Source organism: Ostrea edulis, chromosome 3 (genome assembly GCF_947568905.1).
Source record: "Ostrea edulis chromosome 3, xbOstEdul1.1, whole genome shotgun sequence".
In the NCBI taxonomy this organism is placed as follows: Eukaryota; Metazoa; Mollusca; class Bivalvia; order Ostreida; family Ostreidae; genus Ostrea; species Ostrea edulis.
This window is the reverse complement of record NC_079166.1, coordinates 1,347,618-1,355,893: the sequence shown is the minus strand read 5'-3', so window position 1 is coordinate 1,355,893 and position 8,276 is coordinate 1,347,618. Positions and strand designations below refer to the sequence as shown.

The 8,276-nt window shown below is 32.6% G+C and overlaps 1 long non-coding RNA gene across 1 annotated transcript; it reads left to right on the top strand.

Moving 5' to 3' along the window:
• The first annotated feature begins 3,145 nt into the window (after window positions 1-3,145).
• Window positions 3,146-8,276, top strand: LOC125673421 (uncharacterized). The gene is made up of 2 exons (XR_007369532.2): window positions 3,146-3,590; window positions 6,753-8,276. It is a non-coding gene; the product is annotated as an uncharacterized LOC125673421 (long non-coding RNA).

The following is an 8,276-nucleotide window of genomic DNA, read 5'->3' as shown; positions in this document are numbered from 1 at the left end:
TTGACTCATATCTACTTTTATCAAAATTAAATGCAAATTCATAAAGCTATAAATTTATCCAAGTGAAGTAAATTACAAATTTCACTATCATATACATGTATACAATGTTACATGTTTATAATAAAAGCCACACATAGGCCTATTGTTCATTGTGGTTTTTATTTTAAAAAATCATTGCATTACGTTTTTCAATATTCACTTGTAACTTCGATTTCAATCTGAAGTATGAACATTCAAATTGACCTTCAAATTGAAAAGTGTACTACATTTGTTAAGTGATGTATTTTAGTATTTAATCATTCATATCATGAACTGTCATGGTACATATAAGCATGATAAATCCTTATACATGAAAGTAAACACGGGTCAAATTATGTAGGCCTACATCAGTTTCCTGCAACAGCATGGACAAACGTCATTTGGATACAACCATTCCTATACGCAGGATACAGTTGTGCTTTTCATGCAGAGTACAACCAACTCATAGCATATCAATCATAGTATATGGATGGAGACGTGAATTTAGAAGTTGAAAGAAAGCTTGAACTTCCGTCTTAAACTTGCAATCCAAATTGTAATATTCAATTAAAATGTAGAAACTCGAAATTTTGTACAGTTAGCATACGCACAGGTGCTTGTGGACAGGACTTCCGGTACCCCCCTTCTTGTATTTTTAAATGATCAATTATTTGGGTATTTCGGACCTATTATTGATGAAATATGTAACTTCAAAGGTTATCTATTTTAATGGAATACAGAAATTTCGCATGGAAACCGTTTTTAAAAATGTCATATCACCGATCATAATATATATGCCTTCGGCCCGTCCGAGCTTCGCTCGGTAATATTTTCTTTGATATTACGAAAGTCTACAATATTATTTATATACATATATAGTATGCGCTACGGTTAATTTCCATTAAAATTATGTTGTGACCATGTAATCCCTGCGTATCTTGCTCAGTAGGGAAAGTAGGATTTATTTTGATGCTGTTATAATCGATAATTTTTTGTGAATAGTATCCTCAAAGACAAGGTTCAACATTAACGAAGCTAGGCATTTTTATGACATTCACAAGCATTTTTAAAAATAAACCCGACAATGCTCTCTATGCATTTCATATTTCAATGCTATGGCATCTACATGCGCTGATAGAGCGATTTATCGCATGAACTTTGAAATGTAGAAAACGCTACTGATCTGATCATGTAAAAATAAAAAAAGGGGTCTTCTCTAGTACATCTTAAAATAGTCTTAATTTTGTCTAAGGAACATTTGCATAACGTCGACATAAAACAAATGTATTAGTGTCATTTTTACTAACTTTACGTTACCCCCCCCCCCCTCCTCTAGATCCAACACTGACCGGGCTTTATACTTTATATTGTCCCGAAGTTACAATTGTAAACAAACATCAAGCAATGGAACAAGCTAGGAGAGTGAAATTATTTCAAAGATGTAGTATATAAGACAGGTTCGGGCTAATGTAACACGGAATTTACGACGAAACAGGAAAGTGAAAAACCCGCCGGGATATTGAAAATATTGTATTGTATTGAAATTAGAAAAAAAAACTTAACATCTTAATTTCTAATAAATATGATACTACAATACTTGACAAATAAATATAAATATCATTTTTGGGCTGGAATTGTATCTTATTCATGAAAATGCTCAATGCACTCTTCAAAAGTTGTACAATTATAAAACAAAGTGACAAATCGCATAAATGAAATAATTCTTTTTAATCTGTTACCATGGAAACAAAGCCCGTTGGGTAGTAATTCTATATGCTTTCTTAAATATTTATGGTCCAAATATTATTTTTAAAGTAAAGTTTTCTGACGTAGATCTTATAAAGCTGTTCAATATACATTTTTTGTTGCCATGGCAACCAATTAAAATTTTATTCAAGATATAAAAAATGCTATTTTTTGGTGTTTTAAAAAAACATTTTTCTACCAATTAGTATAATCTTATAGATAATACTCTTTTTAAAAATTATACCAACTTTTTACCCCATAAGTTTGCCTCGTGTAGTTTTTATACCACTAGTATTCCCTTTTGTACAAAGATCCCGAAAATGTAAAACATCAAAAAATAAGCCCATCTGATCAAAACACGACACGTGCGATTTTTTAAAAAAAGTCAATTTTTAAAAGATAAATTCCTACTGAACATACTGATATGCAACATGTCTTTGTTCGCTACATGTCAAAATGTCGCAAACCTTACCTTAAGTTAAAACACGCAAATAAACCGTTAAATGTGAAGTTAAGGGTTATGATATATGTACTATATATACATTATAAACAGATCCATCCTTGTTCAAACACAATAATGGCCTTATTATGGCTAAAATATTAATTTCCACGGGTTTCCTGGGCTGCGTTCAAGATCGTAGCGGCTACGTAGGGCTCGGTACCGCTTCAATCTTGAACGATGTGCTAGGCTAGCCCACCGTAGGGACAGCAAGCGTTAATTTATGCAGTGCGCTCAATATACCTAGATATCTAGCCTAGCAGCTAAGCTAGCCGCTACGATCTTGTAAGCAGCCCTGAACTTGTGGGGCCTCTGATAGCACCTTTAATTTTATTTAACTGATTTTTAGCTAACTTTTCGTTGAGTGTGTGCAAACAACCAACTTTTCATTTCAGTCATCATGGTACTTTGAGACTTTGTTAAAGCATTTTGTACTTCATTACGAATAATGCGTCGAAGGTCTCTGTACATTAAAAAAATGGGGAATTTCCGTGATGCAATTCTGCGTGCATTTCATGTTCGGCGTTCATAACGGAGCAAAAACTGATGTTAACAATTTCGAAAGGTGGCTTTACCACATGAGACACATTATTGAACACTGTACAAAAACTAATTTCATTGGCTGAACTTATCTACCCATGAATAACATACATCGCCTGACTAAAAACCGTTGATACAATATTTTCGCACTAATCTTTGAAACGCGAAAATTAAATATCTGTAGGTAAGTTGACACAGTCCCATATCAAGTCTCGAATTGAACTTCTACTAGGAATATAAATTCAGATTTTCTATACATAATTTTAATCTTGTTAGATTAATATGTACATGCATTATAACTCGATCTAACGGAGTAAATTGTCATTCGGGCGATATTTAAAGGACTAAGACCATGTTTATCAAAATTCGGCCTAACGTCCAAAGTGAATAATTTTTTGTTAGAAATATTCTCTAACATGTTCTTTTCCTATAATGTACTGGTTTTTATATGTAGAGTTCATGAAAGAACACTATTTTTAGGTTTACATTACTAGTATAAATCCTATAATTTGCTCTACTTTTTAAGATTGCGTCATACAACGTCGCTATATATTATTAGAAGTGGTAACGTATTGTAAAACATAATTATGCAATGAGTGGTTTAATATATAATAAGATCTTGAAAAAGAAATTTTCTTTCCCAATACGCAATAAGGTTATTTTACTTATAGCCCGAATGGCACACCATATTTTTCAATCCTTCATTCGGCCATTTTCACACACCGCGCCGTTAGCCTGTTTGCGCTGTTCGTGGAAGTTGCAGAGGATGTACTCATCGCATTTCAACGTAAGTTTTAGAAATATGAATATACTTCACCTCTACTCGTTAAACTGTATAACCAAATAGGTGTACCAATTGCTCTTAAAAATAATAAACAAGTCGCATGGAACGAATAGTATGGTGCGCCTGTGGTGTGTTGACATAAACTCATAATATTCACGCATTGGGCTGTTGGAAATCCCACAACAAATCTGTTAACTGTTGTCAACATATATTTATTGTTTATCTATTATAATTATATATTGTTAAGATTTAAAATTGTATGTATATCAGCTGATCAGAAAAATCAGCTGTTTCACGATCATGCCATTTTCAATTCCAAGTACATGACCTTCTCGGGTCTATTTGAATTTTCTTACATGGTGTTTGACTCACTTCACACTTTGAACTTTCCATGTATCATTGTATGGTCTAAAAAGTATTTGTATAGGTTAAAGAGACATATAATTGTATATCGATGTATATTTCCATAATGGTATATGTCTCTGGGGTAACATGTAGGCCTGTGGGGGGTTATAGGTTGAATAATTTTCGAATGATTTGGTATTCTAGTATTCTACTATGTTTAAACTTAACTTAGTGATTATTTAGTAATCAAATAAAAGTTATATGATGAATCGATACATTTCTTCAATTTACTGTAAACAAAAACTGTTTCTGTGTTTTGGAATCTGTCTGGTATTAGTGCATAATAAATAACTTCATAAGTCAATAAATATATTCTTGTTGTAGTGATGACATTTGCAAAATCTGTGAGAATAGAAAAAAATGTGTTAGGGACAACAGAAATTTTTAATTAGGGTAGGTCGGGAAAGTGGAAACCAATTAACATATACAGTGGAGCCTCGTTAATCCGGACACTTTGGTTCCCAGCAAAATCGTCCGGATAAATGAAGCGTCCGGATAATTGAATCGCATATTTTCAAGTTTTGCATAAGTAGCCAATATGTGCCTACTTTATTGATGCATAGTCAATTAAACACATTCTATCATTGGATTTAACCATTTGCATTAGTAAATAAATTATGATAATGTTAACATTTACATGTATTTCAAAGCACTAAAATTTAATGTACGTGTTCAGTGTATTTGCCTGTGCTTACATTGTACATGCATATGATCCCTACAAAAATATACAAAACTGTGTACCGTATGCACTAAAACAAATAATGAAGCACTTTATGTAACTATAAGTAATTAAATCATTAGTAACTAACATAATCATTTACATTTCAAACATTTCATTTACTTCTTAAAGAGGCCGGTAATTTCCATTTGTCACGGTTCACGGGTTCGGCGGTCTGTTGAAACAATCTTCATCGTCCAAAGTTGATATAAGAATTTCGTGATTATCATGTCAGTTGACAACATTCTATAACCAAAATTCAATCTGCCAGACTTTATATTTCTTATTCTATAATTATCCAAGACAATATCAGGAGAACACAATCATTTAAGCTCGTAATATCAAGACCTACTACTGCTTTGATCTAGTCACGCGCACCTATTATTTTCATGATGCGATAATAACGGAACAAAACTCGGGTGAAATTAACATTACAGGTACATACAGAATTTAATTGTCATTTTCCTTAAAATGGTAATTTTCTCACTTCTACGCAGAGTTTAAAATTTCGAAAGCAATAACACTCTACAACATCGTAACAAGAATCAATCGTACACAGGTACATTCTACATGCGCGACATTCTAAACGTTAGAAAATTATACTTTATATACATGTGCATGAACATACATGTATATTTCACGCCAATCAACAGAATAAAATCCAGAATCTAGAAGTATAATCTACACTCTTTAGATTTGAATAAGCCGATATCAATTTACGAATCAGTACAACTGATACGTGTAGCAGTTAAAAAAAATATCATTACGGCATGATGTTTAATTTATTAATACTATTAGGGTATTGATCAAGACTATAAAATAATATGCTACAGATTTATTTACAAAATTCAACACTACACGCAATAAAGATCTTATGTGCGAAAATTGGCAATACTATGTCTCGATCGGCACTTGCTATCTAACGGACTTATCATCACACACCACCTAATTGGAGGGAGGTGTTGACAGGGTATAGGTAATCGCTTCAATTAGACAGTTTGGCTGGTTTTCTTTATAATTTACACCTTACTAAAATTATCCGACACAGACCTTCCCTAAACAAAATTACCGTCCGGATTAACGGTACAATTTTCAATGCATTATAACGTTTTGTAGTAAAAAGTGACTGTCCGGATCCGGAACGCGAATTTCCGGATTAATGATGCAAAATAATGTATAAAAATTCCGTTCCCTAGAAAAATCGTCCGGAAGGTGAACCGTCCGGATTAATAGCGTCCGGATTACCGAGGCTCCACTGTATATATCTATTTTGGCCTTACGCGGAAACATGGATTAGAAAAGTCTGAATGATTTTTACATTCAATAATTTTTAAATACTTAAAAGCACCATTAAGCCAGGAAAATCATAAGAACAGTTTGGTTTTATAATTTAAATATGCCTTATTTCAAGATAAATTGTAAACATGTCAAACTTAATTTCAACAATTACACTTACAACTTACATGCCTGCATTGGGATTAGATATAGAATCACTCAGAGAATGTTGCATTTCATGGGTACTACCATGATTTAAGCATATATTTTTTTGTTAGCTTGTCTCCATTATATTATTGAATATTAAATTTTTCTATACATCTACCACAAGAAAGAGCATGAAAGATAAAAATATTTTGTGAATTTGCTGATAATTGTGAAGTAAGATGCATGTAATATATCAACATTAGCTACAACAAAAATTATTAGATGGGGAATCAAATTCAAATGAAATGTTTGTGTATATAATTATTAATACAGAAATGTACATGCAGCTAAACTGTCCTCTATTGTTTAGTTGAAGGCATGTCAATATCCCACCGAATACATAAATGTAATTTTTCTGAATTCTATATCAATGAAAATACATGAGGGCATGGAAGTACAACTTTTATATGAATATTATAATACAGGGGTTCGTTTTTGCCCAACTATCTATTTCGTATTGCTTGTAGGAGTTATGAGATTGATCACTGTTTGTTATCTTCACCTTTCATTTATGATATAGTTTTGATAATGATATAATACTGGAGTAATTTGAATTTCAGGATGACATAATATGTACAGCAAAAATTGATGGCAAGGGTGACATGAATCAGATTGACAAGAATCCATATTCCTACTCCTCAATAATGCTATCATCACTGCCATTAGATTCATCAATGATAGTGGCATCAGTGACACATGTGGATAAGTGTTGGACATCACTGAAGGAATAGCTTCCTTGTTGTGCCTGCCAATAGCAAGGTACCAGATTATACAACAGTTATGTGGAAACAGATTCCCACAATAGGGGGACCAGATTGACACCTACATTGTACAGTATCAGGCAGTTATATCAGAACTGGAAAAACTGGATCCAAACAAGACTATATTGCTTGGAAGAAACATGTCGACTCTGAAGTTTAACCCTTATTAACCCATGGCACTTCCAGAGACATCCTGATACCATGGTTCTATGTCATTTGAAATATACCTGTGGAGGTTTCTAAAGTGGGTTTTTTTTGGGGGGGGGGAGGTTATTAATTGGAAGAATTCATATTTGATGATTCAAATGAAAATCTGCATGTTGAATTATGAATGTCATAATGTACTTTTTGAATGATGAAAAGTGTAGAGTCAAAAGTTATCAAATTGTCAAAAACACTGGTCAGGTCTGAATTCATCATCTTGGACACCTTGCAGTTGGAATTATGATCTCTATGAAGAAATGGTGAAAATCTTGCAAAAGAGGAAATGACAAGTTGGGGTCCAAGGCACTTGCATATATGCATGAGAAGGTGTTCTATCCAGGCTTGAGGTCAATTACATAGCAATGTAACGCCATACATTACCTAGAAAATTTCACATTACCATTACTCCTATTTTGAAATATAATGTATTACATTACTTGAGAGTGAATTTACATTACACATTTACATAACATACTGTCAGATATTAAAGAAATGGCAGAAAAATAATTTCTGTATTATGAATTTTAATTATACATTAACATAAGTACACAAAATATTCAGTAATGTTAGGAAACATATCTATTAAGTTATTCATTGCATTTGATTGTCATCAATGTTTCAAATGCTTCAGTCAATCACTAATAAAATGAATTATTCTAAATCTTCAAAATATCATCAAATATTTGAAGTAGTGTAAATCTAATGAAAAATAATGTGCAGTACAGTATGCATTACATTACCATTACTTGTAATGCAAAAATGGTCCATTACACCCCCATTATATTGAAACTGGCTGTCATTTAATTACCATTACCCCAGGCCTGGTTCTGTCGAGAGGTATTGAAATTTTCTGTAGAGACTTTGTCTCAGGAAGTGGCCGAGATTGGTGGTGACAATTTTGTTGGATGTGAATTTACTGACACACATGTCTACACTTACTACACAATATAGCATGTGGTTTCAACAAGAAAGTTCTTACTCTGCAGGAATTTACGAATAGCTAATGGATTCACATTTTTTCTGACTTTTCTTCTGTACATTAGATGCATTGGAAAAACTTTCCTTTCCATTATCTTTTGCTGGTTCATACTTTGAAATAAAATCAAGTCCGAAAATAAA